Source organism: Vicugna pacos, chromosome 4 (assembly GCF_048564905.1).
Source record: "Vicugna pacos chromosome 4, VicPac4, whole genome shotgun sequence".
NCBI lineage: Eukaryota > Metazoa > Chordata > Mammalia > Artiodactyla > Camelidae > Vicugna > Vicugna pacos.
The window spans coordinates 77,685,199-77,704,007 of record NC_132990.1 but is presented as its reverse complement, the minus strand read 5'-3'; the positions used below and the strand labels follow the sequence as shown (position 1 = coordinate 77,704,007).

At 58.9% G+C, this 18,809-nt stretch overlaps 1 long non-coding RNA gene across 1 annotated transcript; it reads right to left on the bottom strand.

The window, feature by feature from the left end:
* Positions 1-8,508: 8,508 nt before the first annotated feature.
* On the bottom strand, positions 8,509-18,538 carry LOC140696196 (uncharacterized). Its single transcript, XR_012072355.1, has 3 exons — positions 17,410-18,538; positions 14,169-14,366; positions 8,509-12,944 (listed from the first exon to the last, which is right to left on the bottom strand). It is a non-coding gene; the product is annotated as an uncharacterized lncRNA (long non-coding RNA).
* Positions 18,539-18,809: the final 271 nt, after the last annotated feature.

Sequence of the window (18,809 nt, the reverse complement as noted above, 5' to 3'; positions counted from 1 at the left end):
GAATTTTACCATCACAGCTTGTTTAAAACACACGGAAGCCTGGACTGCTCTGAGGTGTTCCGTTTCAACCTTTGAGAAGGGGGTTTTGTACAATTAAGAGGTAGTTATGCTTGGAGAGGAGGGCACAGCTCAGTGGTAGAGTGCATGCCTAGCATGCACGAGGTCCCAGGTTCAATCCCCAGTACCTCCATTAAGAAAGTTTTTTTAACCTACTTAGCCCCCCCAACCAAAAAAATTTTTTTAAGAAAAAAAGAGGTAGTTACACTTGATAAAGGACAGTTAATTCGTGCAGGGAAAGAAAGAATGGTGATGGCGAGCCGAAGGCAGGGAGGCTCGTGGAGGAGGTGGGGTCCTCCTGGATAGGACCACGTCCGCCCACCCAGCAGCTCCTCGGGTCCCTGCAGGGACCAGAGGGACGAGGACAGTTTTGAAGACTGATCAGAATCTGGTCCTCGGCAGTTTTTTAGAAAGTGAGACCAGGCCTTGGCGTCCGCAGTGTTTCATTTCGATGTTTTCCGTGCTTAGCATATGCTTTGAGTTACCGGGAATGGCGTTTGGACTTTACCAATCTGCCTGCCATGTGTCTGCAACCCACATTTTACATGGTTTTAAAGTAAACTTCTAGTTTCCAGATGGAGTCAGACTTAATGCAAACACATCAAAGACAGTGCAGAGCGTGGCCGCAGACCCCGCCCCGCTGCCCAGCAGTGATGTTTCGCATCAGGGCAGCACAGGAGGCGCAGGGCGTGGCCCAGCAGTGACACGGTGCTGCTCATTACCCAAGTCCACACTTCCGTCGGATTTCCTCGGTTCTCCTCCAGACCCCTTTCCTGCCCCAGGACCCCACCCACGACCCGCATGACAATTGGTCGTCACATCTCGGGCTCCTCTGGGCTGCGACAGTTTCTCAGACTTCCCTTGTTTCTGATAATGTTGACGGTTTTGAGGAGGCCTGGCCAGGAATGTCCTTCCATTCGGATTTGTTTGATGTTTTCCTCAGCACCCGCCTCAGGGGTGGGTTTTGGGGGAGACCCCGGAGGCGAGGTGCCCTCTCCTCACATCGAGTCAGGGTGTTTATGGTCAACACAGCATCACCAAGGATGCCGACTGGGACCACCTGGCTGAGGTGCGCTTCCACGGTGTCCGCCAGGTTGTAACGCTACCCCCCACCTTCCGTGCTGTCCTCTGCAAGGACGTCTCCACGCAGCCGCGGGGAGGGGGCAGTGCTCCACCTCCTGGCGGAGGGGGTATCTGCATAAAATATTTGGAATTCTGCAGGAGAGGATTGTCTATGATCTCCACTTACTCACTTCTTCAATCATTTATCTGTATCACTGCAGACTCCTGGATACTTGTTTTACACTTTGGGTTAGAATCCAGTAACAAATTATTCTGTTGCTCAGGCGGTTCCAGCTTTGCCCATTGGGGGTGATTTTGAGTTGGCATCTGTATCACTTTGGTAAACACCCCATCATTGTGGAGTATTTTTGGGGGGGTTAAGCGTGTCCTTCCTTTCTGGCACCACAAGGTGCTCCAGGTTCATCGTGTGTGTCTCCTGCCCCAGCCCTAGAATCAGCCGTTCCTCCTTTCGCTGGAGGACGGTGTTAGAGACCGAGATTTGGGTGCTGGTGTGATCATTGCTCCTGGGGCGTCGAAACTCCTAGGCCCTCCCACAGCCAGAGCAGGGAAATACAGGTGCCTAGTGGGACCTGTGTATATACACCTGTCCACAAACATTGCTCTGTGTCACCATCTCTATTTGTACAAAGCTAATCACGAGTTCATACCAGTGTCTCTAACTCTGATCCATCACTGCAAGGATCATTCTAGCAGCCCCCTCCTTATCTGTCTCTCTCACTCCAACAGTGACAAGCTGGCTCCCACCATCCACCTACTTAATTGCTCCATCCCAGGACGCACATGTGGTGGGGTCAGAACTGCTAGCCTGTACTCCTGGGGGAAGCAATCTTACTGGCATAATGCCTTGTTTTCTAATGGAGGCGCTGAGAATGGAACCCAGGACCTCGCGCATGCTAAGCACGCGCTCTGCCGCTGAGCTGTGCCCCCACCCCCCGGCATAGTGCGTTGATGCCGCCCACGTTAGGTGCGCCTGCAGTTCTTTTCTGGCGCTGAGCTTGTCCGTGGTGTGGCTGCAGCACAGGATGCCGAGCCGCTCCCCTGCTGGTGGCGTTTGATCGGCTTCTGTGCCTTGGTTCTTACGAGTGAGCCTTCCTGGAATATTTGGTGAGTGCGGTAGCAGGCTCTGACTGGCCCCTAGTGACCTCACCCCTACACCTTGAGCGTGGGTGGGCCCGTGGACATGACCAGCTATTCCTCCTGAGATCAAGTTACACGCATGGAAAGACCTTGCGGTAAGAATGCCCTAATCACGCCATCTGTTTAAAAGCAGAGGGTTTTCCCCCCGTGCAGCTGGGGCTGGGCAGGGGAGCAGTCAGAGAGGAACTCTGCGCCGTCGTTTTAAAGACAGAGGGAGAATGTGCCAAGGAATGAGGGTGGCCTTTAGGAGCAGAGGGACAGCCAGCAGGGAACCGGGGCCTGGATCCTGCAACATGAAGAACGGTATTTGGCCCCGAGCCCCCGACTGACCTTTGATCGCAGCGTCGTGAGACCCATGCCACAAGAGACTTCTGACCTACAGATCCGTGAGCTAACCAGTGGGTGTTCTCTTAAGCCACCAGCTCGTGGGGTTTGTCATGCAGCCACAGATAAGTGATACGGCGGTGTGTTTTCATTTCTCCCAGATACATACTTGAGTCGAATTGCTGGGGTTTAGGACAATAGACGCATATTTAACTTAATAAGAAATTCCCAAAGAGTTGTCCGAATGGTCATGTCATTTTACATTCCCCTTGGCAAAACAGGAGAGTTTCAGGTGCTAAACGTCCTTAATAACAGTTGATGTCATCAGTCTCTGGACTGTAACCATTCTCATGGGTGAGGTACCACTTCACGGTGATTTTAGTCTGCATTTCCCTGGTGCCTGCAGATGGTGGATGCCTCTCCAGGGTTCCTGGTCATTTATCCATCTCCTTTTGTCAAATGCCTATTCAGATATTTTGCCCGTTTTTAAAGTTGGGTCGTCCGTGTTTTTATTGTTTGTTGGCTGGTGTCCTTTACATATTCTGAACAAAGCTCCTTCCCCTGAGACTGTGCTGTGCTTTTTCTCCCCAGCCTGTGGAGTGCCTATTCATTTTCTTAACGGTGTTTCCCTAAGTTGAAGTACAGTCCATTTGCAATGCTGTGTCAGCGTCAGGCGTGCCGCACAGTGCCTCAGCGAGGTTTGCGGTGTCTTTTGATGAGGAGAAACTTGGTTTTGATGAAAACCAGCTTATCAACTGTTCTTCCTGTATGGCTGGTGTATTCGCCTACCCCAAGGTCATGAAGAGTTTCTCTTATGTTTCCTTCCAGAAGGTTCTGGTTTTAGTTTAGATCCATCCTGATTGCACTTTTTTTTTAATTGAAGTATAGTCGGTTACAATGTGTCCATTTCTGGTGCACAGCACAACGTCCCAGTCATGCATGTACAGACACATATTCATTTTCATGTTCTCTGATTTCGTTTTTATACAAAGAGTGAAATAAAAGTCGAGGCTCCATTTTTTTCTATACAGATACCCAGTTGTTCCAGCACCACTTGTTAACAAGAGTTTCTCTCCCTATTGAATTGACTCGGCATCTTAGCTGGAAATCAATGGACCACGTATATGTATGGGAGTTGCTTCCTGGATTCCCTGTTCTGTTTCCCATTAACCCATTTGTCTTTCCTCCTGCCAGTCCCGTGCTGTCTTAATTACTGTGGCTTCATAGTAAGTCTTTATAGTGTAGGGCCTTCAACTTCGTCTACTTTTCCAAAATTCTCTTGGCTGTTCTAGGTCCTTTGCAACTCCGTGTCAAATGAGAATCATCTTGTCAAAAACTTTTTTAAAGCCTCATGCAATTTTGGTAGAATTTGCAATGAGTCTCTGTATTCTTTTGGGGAGGATGAATACCTTAGAAATATTGACTTTTCTAGCCTACAAATACAGCGTATCTCCCCGGCTATTTAGACCTTCTCTAGTTTCTCTCAGCAGTTTTCCAGTTTCCTATTTGAAAGCTTTCTGTATTTCTTCATTATTTTGATTTCTTACTATTTGTTTCATTATTTTTACCATTTGATTTTTTGGTACTATTGTAAATTTTAAAAAATTTTATTTTCCAATGCTTCAGTACTAACATGCAGAAATGTAATTGATTTTTTCTAAATTGACCCTTCACCCCTCGATCTTGCTAAATTTACGTATTAGCTCTAGTAGCTACTTCTGTAACTTTAAAAGGATGTCTACCTATAGAATCATGTCTTCCTTTTAACTCTGTATGTCTCCTGTGTCTTTTCCTCGCCTCCTGGCCCTGGCTAGGACTTCCAGGACACGGTTAAGTGGAAGCAGGAAGGGTGGACATCCTGGCCTTGTTCCTGGCCTGGGGTCAGCAGCCCGCTTCTCAACATTACGAGGGACTTTGGCTGTCGGGTTTGTACAGATGCTCTAATCTGTGAGTTCCGCTCCATTCCTGGTTTGCTGAGTGTTCTCGGTGTCGAGTTTTGTCAGATGTTTTCTCTGCGTCTATTCACGTGATCATACACGTTTTGTTTACTCTGCTGATATGGTGCAGATATTATGCTGACTGATTTTAGAAGGTTGAACCAGCCTTGCATTCCTGGGATGCACTCCCCTTGGTCACAGTGTGATCTCCTTATATATTGCTCACTTTGATTTACTAATATTTTGTTAAAAGATTGTGTCCTTGTTTATGAGAGATACTGGTATATAATTTTCTGTTTTTGTGATACCTTGTCTGATTTTGGTCTCAGGATAACGGTGGTCTCATAGAATTTCATTTTCTGGAAGAGCCTGTGTAGAATTGATATTTCTACCTAGACTCACAGGACTTCTCTGATCCTCCCCATCTGAGCCCATTTATGCTTTTCTGCTGAATGTGTGGTTGCATTCACCAGTGGAGCCACTTGGGCCAGGAGCTTTCTTTGTGGCAAAATTTAAATTATCAATGGAATTTCGTTAATAGACATAGAGCGTTTCTTCTCGTGCCTATTTTGATCATTTGCATCTTTCAGGGAGTTTTCCCGTTTCATCGAAGTTGTCCAGTTTTGGGCGTCAGTCGTCAGTAACATTTGCAGCGTTATTGTCTAATGTCCGTAAAGGACGAGGTGGTGCCTCCTCTGTCACTCCTGGTGTTGACCGTTTGTCTCTTCCTTCTATTTTTCTTGATTGAAACAACTGGAAATTCATCCATTTTTTAAAATCTCTTCAAATAACCAGCTTTGGGTTTCACTGCCTTTCCCAGTTGCTTGTCCATTTTCAGTTTTCTCTATATCTGCTCTTCCTTCTGCTATTCCTTCTACCTCTTTGGGGTTTAATTTCCTCTTCCACCGTCCTCGGGAAGCCAGACAGCTCTGCCCGAAGGCCCAGGCAGCCTGGGCCCCCAGGAAGGGCAGGTCTGTGTTCAGTCAAGTGTTCTGACTGCAGACCAGGCTCTCTCTGGAGAGGGGGTCTTGGAGCCCCTTCCTCCCACACTAGGCAGGGGATGGGGAACTGTCAGTTCTGGAACCAGGGCTCCCACTACCAGCCCTCCGGGACTTGAGGACAGAGCAAAGGGTCCGTGGCCCACCAGGTTCTGCCCTCACCCAGGCCTCGGGAATCCCTGTATCCCTCATGGCCGAGTGACCTGCCTGGTTCCAGCATCCCTGCCCTGGCCTCAGAGGCGAAGCAGGTGAATGGGGTCCATGCAGAGCCACCTTCTGCCACAGGGGGGCAGTGTGGCCCCAGGAACCACCTTGTGTCGTGTGTGTGTGTGTGTGTGTGTGTGTGTGTGTGTGAGACAGAGAGAGGGAAAGAGAGTGCCAACCCTTCCCCCCAGCCTCACAGGACTTCTCTTACCCTCACTGTCTGAGCCCCCTCCCCTCCTGAGCCCCTCCCCTCATGAGCTCCTCCCCATCTGAACCCCTCTCCACCTGGGTCCCCACCAGGGCAATGGCGAGCAGGTGGTGCCCTGAAAGGTCCACTTGGCCCAGCAGGTGGCGCCAGCAGCTTGGGGAACAGACTTGGGCGGGCAGGTGTGGGGTATAAGGGGGTTGGGGGGATGGGTGTGGGGTATGAGGGGGTTGGGGGGATGGGAGTGGGGAGGACTTTTCTGGATGAGGCTGGAGACTAGTTTCTGGGGCTGGGGCTGGGCCTCAAGCGCTGGTCTGAAGTGTGCAGGCACTGCCAGATCTCGCGAAGTCCTCCTGTCCCAGGGTCGTCCCAGGGGCCTGGGGGCAGGGATGCTGGGTGAGCCAGGTGAGAGGCTGACACACTGAGTGGTCCCGCAGGTGGGGGCAGAGCACAGGTCCCCGAGGTCCAGGTGGAGGGAAGCGGTGGGATCCTGCCCAGCCAAGGGGCAGCGGGGGAGGGGAACTGGGAGGAGTCTGGGGGCTTCCAGCTCAGAAGCAGGGCCGAGCAGGTGGGATTCCCACTCTACAGGCCCCTGCTGGGTGGCAGGGTGAGCCTGGAGTTTGGCACTGGGAGGAGATGGGGTTTGGGCTATGCCTGGGGGGAGCTGACCCCTGCCCTCCTGTCTCCTGGGCTGGAGCAGGTTCATGCAGCCCCTCAGGCCTCTGTCTGCCTCAGCAGCCCCCAGCCCTCTCCCTCCCTCTGGGGACTGAGCTGCGACCCCTTCCGCCCAGCCCCACCTCCATGCTGTGGGCCCCTGCACATGGGCAGCCTGTCTAGGGCTGCCGAAGCACCGGTACCGGAGCACTGGTTCCAAGGCAGTTCAGGGAGGGGGGCATTTGGGGGTTAGGGGAGCCCAGAGCATCAAGCTAAGGGGCATTTCTATTGTGCCAAGGTGGGTGGGGTGGGGCTTACCAGGCCCCCAAGTACACGCTCCCCCCCAGCCCAAACAAATCAGAGCAGCAGCATATGGTCAGCAGGGCCTTTGTTTGCCAAGAAGGGCTGGGAAGCTGTGGAGGCCCCGCCCCATGGCCTGTCCCATCCGAGGCTTGTCCTGGCCCAGTCGCAGCCGTCCCTGGTGCACAGCCACAGGTCCTGGTCCTGCCAAGGAGACTGAGGTGCAGAGCAAGAAGCTGGTCAGGGCAGTGGCGGGGGAAGACCCCAGTCTCCAGGATCCCCCTACCAGGACACTGGGAACCTGAGAGGAGACAGCCTTGAACCAGACACAGCTGCTGCACGCCTGCGCAGCTCCTACTCGCATCCCAGAGAGCACATAGCTGTCTCCATCCGCTGTCTGGCAGCCAGTCTCTAGCCCCGACCCAGAGGACAGTGAGAGGGTCCCAGACACACCCCTCCCCTCCCAGTGATGGGAGAGGCAGCCGAGGGGCTCTGTTCCTGAGTCCCCTCCCCCTCCCCCCTGGTTCCTCTCTCTGCTCTCAGGTGCAAAGATGAGGGGAACCTGGGGGTGCCCTGGTTTTCTCATCCGTGGAATGGGATGGCAGTCCCCACACCAGGCTGTGCAGGACCTGGCTCCTTCTGGCACGCATTCTGGTTGGGGGCTCTCCTGGGGTTCCCAAGACAGAGGGCTGCAGCCCCAGGTCTGGGCAATCCTGCCTTGGCACCTTGAGGGGCTGCTAGGTGCCCGGGCCCCCCTGAGTCCAGAGACTGGTGGTGGGCCCTGTCAGGGCCTGCAGAGGGAGGAGGGCAGAGGAACTGGGAACTCGAGAGCAGCAGGTGTTGGCGGCCTGATTGATGGTAGCTTGGCCAAGGGGTGGAAAGAGGGCAGGGGAGGCACTTACACACAGGTGGGGGACAAGGGCTGCTGGTCCCAGGAGGGAAGCCGGGCAGAGAGCGGGCAGAGCTCCGTAGCTGAGTAGCCGCAGTGCAGGGGTCCCAGGGAGCTGCCCCGCCCCACCCCACCCTATTCCCTTCCTGGAATGGGGGGTGAGGACCCCTCGACCTGGATGACACACTCCCTTTCCCCCAGGTCCACAGTTCCTGGCCTTCAGGAACCTCCCTGGGGACAATCCAGCCCAGGGAAAACTTCACTGTACAGTTGGGGCTACTGAGGCTTGGGGCCAGCTGGCCCCCTGATCGCGACCTTCACCATCCACCAGCCCTTCACCTGCTGGGGCCCCTGCCCCACTCCCAGCACCTGCAGCGGCATCTCCCCCATTCCAGGCTGCAGCTTCAGCTCCCCCCACCTTCTACCCCACCCCCTCCTAACCCCCACTCCAACCCCCACCAGTCCAGCAGCCTCTGAAATGCAGACTGGATCTTGTCCACTCCTGCTTAGACCTCCTGCAGTTCCGCCTGGGACAAGCCTCAGCCCCTCCGAGGAGGGCACGGTCCCACAGGCCCCACCTCCCACGGCCCCGCCTTGGAGGCTGGGGCCCTGGCTCAATCCGCCTCCAGGAGCACTGGGGTCCCCTTCTCTCCTCCTCTCCTGGCTGGTTCCTTCTGTGTCTTGTTCCGGGCTCTGGTGTCACATCTGAGCCACTTCCCTGCCCCCAGCCCAGATTAGGGTCCTCCTTTGGGCTCTGGAATCCTCAGAGCCCGACTCCCGCTTCAGGCCCAGGGACCAGGACTCAGGGGACTTTTAGGGGCTCAGGGAAGTATTTTAATGTCTTTTAAATTCAGCAGAAAAATCCAAATTTTTAAGAACAAGAAAATGCTTTCACATATAATATTAATATATATCTTTAAACCAATGTAGCCATAAAATCTAATTTTCACTACTTTTGTTTTGTATAGTAAAAGGGGTTCAGGAAGGCAAAGGGCCCCAGCCCACCAAGGTCACAGCACAGCCTGGTCCCTGAGCCGCCTGACCCCAGACTGGTTGCGCTGGTGCCTCGCCTGGGACCAACGTGCCTGCCCTGCCCTGCGGGTCTGTGCCCCCTGGACGCAGTGACAGCGCCCTGCGGGTCCGGCCGCCCTGCGCAGGCCCTCAGGACCTACCAGGCCCCTCCCTGCCTCTCCCCTGTCCGTCGCCCTAAGGCCGAGAGAGGCCCCAGGGCTCAGGTGGCTGCGCATCCTCAGCAGGCAACCTGGAATATTCTTCGGGCTGCTGGTACCAGGCAGGCTTTGAAGCCACCCAGAGGCCTCGTAAACTGGGTGATGAGGAAAATTAACCCCCAATAAACCCAGAAAGGATACGGGATCTCAGTGGAAGCAGCCGGGGAGTGGGGGCGCCCAACTGCTGAGTGTGCTGGGGGAGGGACCCCCGCCAGCAGCCCCCCAGACTCATGCCTAGTGCCCGGGTTGGGGGTATGCCCTTTCCCGCCTGTGGGGGGAGGGGAGGTGACCGCCCTGCTGGGCCCAGTGCGGAGGCCAGAGGGTGTGGGGCTGAGCCTCTCAGCCATCTCCCCACAGTCCTCGTCGTGGGACCCACAAGTACCCCATTTCATAGCTGGGAAACTGAGGCCCTGCAAGTCACATACTGCCCAAGCTCCTGGGACCTCTGTATGCCTTACCCACCAGGCTGCACCGCCTCCTTGGGGCCGACCCTGGGCACCCTGGCTGGGCTCTGACCTGGGGCTGGGCCCGGCCTCCTTCCGGGGCTTTGCGGACCCCAGCCCTGCCAGCGCTGGCAGCAGCACAGCCCCGGACGCCGCAGGTGGACTTTCCCAGCACCCAGGCGTGGGCTGGGGCAGCCGAGCCCCGGGCGTGGGGGTGCGCAGCTGTTTCTCGGGGCTTTCCTATGAGAAAGGGCCCCTCTGGCCGCGCCCGCGTGCACCACTATCGGAAGCCAAACTCAGAGCCAGGGAATGTCAACACTGCAGGCGCACCACCTGGCATCTGGGGCCCGAGAGAGAGCGCCTCCAAGCTGAGAAGCTCTGTGCTATTTATAACACCGCTGGGAGAAGTGGGGCAAATACTGTCAGCCCCTCCCCAGCCCGCCGTGACCTCCAGCCCGTGTTTGAACTCTCGGTGGGCAAACAGGCGGTGATAAGGCCCAGAGATTAGAGCTCCGAATAAACACAGCTTCCTTCCCCCGAAGCTTGGGATTCCCAGCCTCGGACCTGGGGAGGCCCAGGGAGCCCGAGCTGGTGGCCGCGGGGGCCCAAGAGCCCAGGCTGGGCCCCCACGAGGGATCCGGCTCTGACTGCCCCACCGGGTCGTCCCCTGCATCTCCCGCACACCCCGCCTGCAGTGAAGTTGCTCCACTCACTCCTGGCAGCCCCCACCTCCCCCACAGGCAGACATCGTGGGAATCAGCTCTGCCTCCAGCAAGCGGCCTTCGGATCAGATTGACACGGATCACGCACTGTGCACATTCAAACATCACTGACCTTGTCTAGCGCGATTCCCCCGTTCCCCTAAAGCGGGGCAGGTACTCTCCACCTTTCAGGACCGGCTGGAGGACAAGGTGGTAGAGGTGACATACTGGCACACAGTGTGTGCTCAGCAGCTGATGGGTCCCACCAGCTGGCCTTGCCCCCCTCGGTGCCCGAGGCCTGCACTCCAGTGTTCCTCCTGTACCCGCTCTAGCTGGTCTGAGTCCCTTTGAAGGTGCAGGACCAGGAAGGGCCACAAGATCCAGCAGAGTGGACCGCATCTTCCAGATCCTGGTGGTCAGCTTCTGCTAATGCAACCAGGATGGTCTCGGTCTGGGGGCTGAGGATGCCAAGAGCCAGAGGTGGACAAGGTGGAGTTTGAGATCAGCAGAGACAAGGCTGATGCTCTATTTGGAGCCGGGCGGTCGGCACCTGGATCAGGAGCCAGTCTCTGGGTGGGGTCAAGGTTAGTCCATGGCTGGGGTGGGTGTTCAGTCCAGGCCTGTGTCAATGCTCAGTATATAGGTGGGATTGGGGCTCAGTCTATGACTTGGATCAGGGCTCTGCTTGGGCCAGGGTCAGGGTTCAGACTGTGACTGGGGCGGGAGGTCAGCCTGTAACTGGGACGAGCCGTCGGCCCACTGTAATGGGGACCAGGGCTCAGGCTGAGCTGGGCTGGAGCTCAGTCTGCACAGCCTACGTTTGCCCCCAGCGGCTCATTTGCTGCCTAGCGTTTCCATCTCAAGTCACGGAGGCTGAACTTCGCTTCCTCTTTGGATCAGACTAGTCTTGGCCGGCACCCAACCGCTGACTCCCGGGGGAGAGGTCCTGTTCCCGCCAGTTACATTCCCACGCCTGCCTGGGGGGTGGCCAGAGGGCGGCGGGTGTCGAGGGGCTGCCTCCCAGGGGACCTGCCTCTCATCTTCCCCAGCCTCCGACAGCAGCCTGGGACTCTCGCAGAAGGAGCTTCCAAACCGTGGGGCCCCTTCCCCTCAGCCCTGCGCCCCAGGCCCTCCTTCCTGTCCAGCGAAAGGCCTGCACACCAAGGCCAGAAAGGCCCAGCGCTTCCCGGGGGGCCCAGCCTGGCTCATGAATCCAGTCATGGGCCTTTGCCTTCTTGGGCCTCAGTTTTCCCTGTCCCCTGTCCCACTGTGCCCCCTCCCATTCCACGGTGGCAAATCTGACAGGCCAGGGGCTCCTGTAGTCCTGGCAACTCCTGGGGCCACCATCAGCCTGTGTGCCCTCTATCCCTACAGGGGTGATGCCCAGAGAGGAGCCTGTTCTGTCTTGAAAACCACAGATCCACTCCTGGACCTGGTGGGCTGGAGAGACCCATGGGCCAGCTTGACCTCAAGTGAAATGGATTTGCTCAGGGATCAGAGCCTGTCACCAGAAGGGTTGGCCTCCGAAGGGAAAGGCTGGCAGCCAGGGCCCCACTGGAGGAGTGCCCTCCACCCGGTGCTGAGCCCTGTCAGTTCAGGCCAGGCAGATCCGAAGTCTTGTCCCGAGACAGAGCCAGGCCTGGGAATCAGAGGCCCTAGGCCTCTGTCCTTCCAGCCCTTCAGACTCAGGGGCCCTTAGGAATTCTTGCCTTTTTGTCCCAAAGGCAGTCACGGTGCTGCAAGGCCCAAGAGCCCAAACGGGTTGGAACCTCCAGCAGCCCTGAGGTAGCTGTCCCGCCATTCCCCACTCCGGAGGGGAGGACTGAGGTCGGCACTGCTGAGCACAACCCCGGGCTCTGGCAAGCTCAGGTGCTGAGCTCTACGTGTGCACATTGTGTGCACATCGGTGTCCTGCCCAACTTGGCAGAGATCCAATTTCAAAGGGCAAAACTGCAGAGCAGAGAGGGGCAGGGCCTTGGCCTGGGTCCCTGGGTCAGGTCTAGGAAGGATGGGAACCTGCCCCTCAACCCCCGCCGTGCTCTCTGCCCTCCCTGGCAGGGGGTGGGTGCCAGGGTGGGCGGGCGAGCTGGGACAGGTGTCAGGCATGGGCCGGGCCTCCTGCTGCGGCTCAGCTGGTGTTGCAACCCGGTTTCCCCCACTCCAGGCTGTGTCCTGACTTGCAGTGGCCCCTGCCCCCGGGCCCAGAGGAAAGCCTCACCCACCTTCCTGGGATCGGGGTGACAAGTCCCAGCATGGCCCGGTCCACCGTGCCAGCTTCGAGCGTGAGAAAATGCTGAGCCGAGGAGGAAGGTGTGGCAGGCAGTGGGATGTGAGTACCATCAAGTGCTCACCCTCCTTGTGCCCGAGAGGCCAGCCCAGCCCCAGCCCCTTCCGTGGCCCTTTCCGGAGCTGGCCCGGAGACCATGCCCTTTTGGCCCCTCTGGTGCTGGCCCCTGGCTGCGGCTCCATCCACCCCACCAACTCTGCCCCGTAAGCAGAGCGCGGCTGCACACGGCTGGCGCTCCACAGTGGTCTTCACCAGGAGGCGGGGCTGGGCAGTTTGGCCTCGTGGCCAGTGGGGGTCTGCACAGAGTCCAGCTGCCAGAACATTTCCTTGTCCATCAGGGTCGCTGAGCTTGAGCTGTGCTGGCCCTTGGGGATGGGTGAGAGGACTGAGAGATGCCCATTGGTCCCTCAAGAGGCTCAGGACAGAGAGCCACCAGGCTCCCACTGGTCGCTTGGGGCCCGGGCGCATGGAGGTCTGGTTTCTGGTCCTCGGGTTGCTGAAGAAAAGGAAGGAGAAAGGCAGCAGGGGCCCAGCGCCAGGAGGGTGTCACCTGTGAGTGGGCATCTCCCTGAGCCCTGACTCCCAAGGGGGCATGAGCCAGTGAGAGGACAGGAGTGCCTTCCTCTGAGACTTCAGCTGCAGTGGGCCCTGCCCGGGCACATGCCGGCTCTCAGCACCCTGAGCTGCCGGGTGGAGTGGGCTAGGGTAGACCGGATTGCCCAGCAGGATCAGCGAGTGTGGCCCCCCATAGCGGGACCATGGTGGAGGGCCTCCACGAAGGCCCTTCAGGAGCCCCTCAAGGCTGGGGGAGATGCAAGCTCTACCCAGGAACTCTGAGGGGTGGCTCCCTGGAGGAGGTGGCCCGTGCTTTGGCCCTTGAATGCCAGCACAACTTGGCCTGGGGGCTGAGCAGCTGCAGGAGCAGAGATGTACCTGAGGGAAGGGCAGGGCTGTCACCTGTGGCTGGGTGGGTGCTATCCTGGTGGGGGATGTGTGGAGGGGCCTGGGCTCCTGTACAGAGGGAGGGGTGAGGCCCCAGAAGTCTGGGCATTTTTACCCACATGTCTGCACCATGAGGCAAGAAGGCAGGGCCAAGGTGGTGTGGCTTGACTAGGGGGCTGCAGGGGTCCTGGGGGCTGATGGATGGGCACTGTTTCGTCAGTGTGCTGTCCTCGACCCCTGGGGCTGTGCCCTGACCAGAGGCTCTCCGGGGCCCACCTGCTCCCTACCCCCAGCTCACTCCTCACCCCAGTCCTGGGTCTTCTCTCTGGCAAAACCTGGCCCGCAGTGGCCCCATGCCCCTCCCTCCCTCAGATCTCTGTGGGAATTCAAAGGGCTCTGGCAGCACCCACAGACCATGGAGCAAGGGGATGGGGGAGAGGTGTCCCAGGGACCAAGCAGTGGCAGCACGGTGTGGCCAGGGTGCCGAGGGGGACAACGGAGGCAGCAGGAATACAGAGCTCACAGGGAAAGGGAGACCCAGGCTGAGAGCCATGGTTGTGGGGGACGGGGGCAGAGGAGTCAGGCTTCATCCTGTGAGGAGGCTGGAGTGAGGTGGAAAGGATGGGAGAGGGAGGAGCGACACTCCAGGTTGAAGCTGGCATTTGAGGAGATGCTCTGATTTGAGCTTCAAAAAGATGCTTCATGTGGCCAGGGCTGTTGCCCTGACACGTGCCGTCCCTTGAGCAGTGCCCAACTTGCACAACTATGCAGGGAGTACCTGCCAGTTTCAGTGCGGAGAGCAGCCCAGGGGGCCTGGTCCCTGTGTAGAAAGGCCGCCTGCTTCCCAGCGGCTCCCAGCCACAGGGCCAGCCCCTCCGCCACTGAGCCCGGCTGTGAGGACCCCGCTCTGGCAGCTTCCCTCAGGGAGGAGGCCCAGGGTCCATTTATCTCCCGGTCACCACTGCTCCTTCGCCATCTGCAACAGAGGAAGGAAGGCCCCTGTCACCGGCCCCACCTGCAGTGGCCAGTGTTGGGAACAGGAAGCCGGGGTATCAGGCCACCTGCCCACCTGCCCTTGGCGTGCACCCCCGCCCAAGAGGAGCATTAGGGCGAAAGGAGGCTGGGCCTGAGGCTGGACAGATCCTGGGGTGTCCAGCTAGAGTCTCGGGGCTCCTAAAGCCCACTCACCCACCCAGACCTGCCGCTTGTCCCCAGCTCTGATCACACGGGTCCTGGAACACCTTCCCAAGGCTTGGACATGCCCGGGCAGAATTCACCATCTCCCCGTGGCACCCAGGGTCCTTCTGCCTTAGGCCATCTGCCTGGAGACAGACAGCATGTGGGCCCTAAACTGAGAGGGGCCAGCACTGATGAAAGCAGGACCCAGAAACATGCCACCCCTGGGCAGCCCGGGACCCCTGGCAGAAGCAGCCAGTCCCTCTCACCCCTCCCACCCGGGGTGGGAGGACAGTGTGGCACAGATTCTCCTGGGGCAGGGCCCGGGCTGGGGGTGCCAGGCCGAAGCATCTGAGGATGGTAGACCTCCTTTTCATAGGTGGGACACTGAGATGCGGGGACAAGGTGGACTTGCCCAGGCTGCCCAGAGGATCAGGGGCTGTCTTCCTTCAGCCATCAGACGGTGGCCTTGGCGGGATGGCACAGGGCAGAGTGTCCTGTCAACGAGCACCTCATGAGAACTACCGCTGCCCTCATGAGAACCCGTGGGCACCGAGCCAGGGGTCTCTACGGGTCTTGTATCGGCTGCCCCACCACAGACAAGAGCCTGTGAGCCGGTGGCACAGGGCACATCGGGGCCTGAGCCCAGGACTTGGGTTTCTGCCACGGCACTCACACGATGTTGCAAGAGCCAGTAGGAAGGCTGGCCGCAGGCACCGGGTGGGTCAGGGTGGGGGCCCTGGAAGGCTTGTTGTGTGGGAAAAGGGGCTTTCTGGGATCCCATTCTCCCAGGATCCCTGACATGGTGAAGCAGGCCACCCCTCTGCTCTCACAAAACCCAGGCCAGGCCCTAGGGCCCCAGCAAAGTGTGGGGGGCCAGGGGCCAGGGGCCGTGGAACAGGTGTCTCCTAGCTCCCCAGGCCACAAGCCACACACTGGGCCTGGCATAGAGGAGGCAGGTCCCAGGCAGAGCTGCACAGCCCTGGGAGCCCTGTGTGGGGCTGCACCCATGGGAGTGGGCACATCCCCTGCACTCCGCAGCTCCCTCCCAGGTGGAGAGCACCCAGCCAGGCCTGCAGACATGTGACCGACTGGCATGGCAGAGGCCATTCAACAGCCCCAGAAGGAGGGTACTCCGGGCAGAAGGCCGAGAGGCCAAGTTCCAGTTTGGGCCCAGCTCAGATAAACTGTGGCCCCAGGCAATGCCTCTCCCTCCCAGTTTTCTTCCCAGTGGGGTCTCAAACTCATCTCCACAGCGTTCACTCTGCTGAGCCTTTCCGCCACCACCCTGGCCTCCCTCCCAGGTACCCACATCCCTGCACCACAGCCTGGCCTGGCCAAGCCTCCGTCCCTGTCTGGGAGCCGACCCTGTGGCCTTGTTCCCAGGTCTATCTTGGCTCTGGGCAATTATCTTGGGCCGGGCGAGGCTGCCCTAGATAGGGGGTACTGGGCGGGCTGGGAATGCCTCGGGCACCCCCACCCCGTGCCCAGCCTGGGCCTGGTGAGATCACACTTGTAGTGGACCCTGATAACCGGCCTGGCCAGGGGCTCTGGGCTCTGTATCCAGCGCCCTGTCAGGGGAGCCGAGATAACCCGGGTGGGAGCAGCCCCTCCCAATCCCAGATCCGACCTGGCCTGGGCCTGGGCGTCCTGGGAGCGGTGGGTCTTCAGCCCCCCTCCCCCCGCCCTCCAGGGCTATCCTCTGGGAGGCTATCACCCTGGGGATGCAGGGAGCATCTTGACTCCTGCCTCCTTCTCTCAATACTGTGCAGAGGGAAAGGTTGGGGCGGGGCCCGCCGGCCAGGAACTGTGGGCGGAGCATCACGTTGCTGCTGAATCCTCACCCAGTGCCCAGGCAGCAGGGCCTCTTCTGGGCGCGTGCTGGGCAGAGCCAGGCCGATGCTCCCCTGGGCCCATCTTCTGTTGCCCTGGCTTTTGTACATGGCCCCCTGGGCCTGTAGTGACTTCTCTTGGCTCTTGCAATGCAGGGTCCCAGAGCCTTGCCTGACGCCCTCCCAGCCCTTCTCTATCTCCCCTGGCTCCGCTCCCCGACCGGAGCTCTGAGGGTAGAGCTGGCCTCTCAGGGTGCTCCCGGGCCCTGTGAGTGGACGCCTTTGTGACCCCCATGTGCAGAGAGGTACAGAGAGGGAAAGGGTCTTGCTCCAGGGTGCACTTGGAGGAGATTCAGGCCAAGACTCGAACCCAGGGCTGCTCTAAGACCAGAGCCAGGCTCCAAGCAAGGGCCAGGCCTCCTGCTCTGTCCCGGGGGGATCGAGGGCACAAAGGTGACATACCAGGACATGACAGGGGCTGGGCTCAGACAGGACCCCTCAGAAGGCGGGCAGTGGGCACACATGCATGGGCAGGGAGGGCGGCTCAGCCCCTGTAAGCCGCCAGGGCAGGGAGCACCAGGGCTGGGGGGGTAGGTGTGGGCCTCTGTGGCCGGACGGTTGAGCGAGCTGGGATCTTGTTGGCTGGCTCAGGTCGGGGGTGGCCTGTGGCCATGGCTCACCCAGGCCGCCTCGGCTAGTGGGCCGCCTCCTGGGTGACCCCTTGGCCAGCCCGTTGCGTGCGGCCACAGGCAGCCTGTTTTCCGGACCCCAGGTTCATTGCACAAGCTCACGAGGTCGTCGACACAGAGGACCGAGTTGCATCACCGAGTTCCCAGCCTGGCTTCCTCTTTGCTCTGTTGATAGCCACGCAGTGGGTGAGCATCTCCCAGCCAGGGCCCTGGGTCAGGGAGGGGACCTTCAGCTGCTCTGTCTCAAAAGCCCTTGGCAAGTCCCGGAAGCTGCATACCAGGCTCCTGAGACGGCAGGGAGCCACCTGCAGCACGAACCTACCTCAGTCTATCCAGGGCTCAGCCTCCAGGTTGCCAGGGCCCGCCAGTGAACCCCGGGACATGGTGACTCGTGGGCCCACCTTACAAACCAGAAGCAGAGGCATACAGGGGGAGAAGCCCTAGCGTCTTCTCGTCCATGAGCTCATCTGTTCTCTTCTGGGGAAAAAAACAAACCCTGTTCAGCCAGTGGGATGAGCATCTTTTCCCCACCTCAAACTGAAGTCTAGAGAAGTGCCTAGCCTCCCAGGGCCCCCGAAATTCCTCTTCCACCTCCAGGAAGTCCTCCGGACTACTCCACCTGGAAGGCATCTCAGCCTCCCTAGGCAATGGGGAGTCCTGCCCACCTGCTGCTACCCAGCCCCCAACAGCCCCCAACAGCCCCCCTGCATCCTCCCGGGCCCAGCAGTGGCCCCTTGTAGGTCTGCTTGGGGACAGTGTGTCGGTCCAGCTCTTCCTCTTCTTCCTCCGTTAGACTCTGTGCACATTAGGTGCTCCCTGCATGTTTGCTCACTGCCTCGGTTTCTCCACCTGTAGAAGGGGTGATGGCTTCCCTCGAGGGATGAGGACAGGAGATGACAAGAGCTGCCTGTGCCCAGGATTCTCAGGGAGCCATGGGCACCCACTGAGGCCAGGCCCGGCCAGGCTGGGGTGCAGAGGGGAAGGTTCTGGCCCAGAAGCCAGGCGTCGTGGTCCCCGAACCTCATGGGCAGGGGCCCCTGGTACTGGCCTGCCCTGTGGCAGGCCAGATAGCACAGCGTGCGGCCCCGCCTGCCGTCAACCAAAGGGCACCTCGTTCACAGAACAGCCAGGCTGTACCTGCTGAACGCAGACAAACTGGCAGATGTGCAGGAGGGGAGGAAGGAAACTGCACGGGCGGGCCGGGCCTGGGCGCTCCTCTGTGGGGACTGGCGGCCGCCCAGGCCGCCTCCTAGATGGTTCTCACAGAACCAGAGCCGCCCTGGAAGGGACGGGTCGCATCTGCTGCCTTTTTTCCGTTTGCAGCAGGTCCTACGCATCTTGCCCGGCAACAAAACTGGGTTCACATCCTCCTTCCTGTCCTTTGACCGAGTCCTCGGTCGGCCCAGACCCTACCCTGCACTCGTCCCCGTGGTGATCGGCCAGGCAGGCCAGTGCCCCCTCGCTCTCTGCCGCCCTGCCCGCCCCACCCACCCCCACAGACTCCCCCCCAATGCAGCTTCTCCCCACGCTGCCTGTGGGCTACGGGGGACTTGGGGCGCGCCAGTAATCCAGCGCTTCGGGCCTGAGCAGGCCTGGGCCTCACCTCCCCTTTCTCTCATCTCCTTTCTCCTGATTTCAGCTGGTGGGGAGTTTATTGCCCTGAAATACAGGTTCTAAACCTCGCCCTGGCCTGCCTCTCTCTGCACCTGTCCAGGAAGCCGC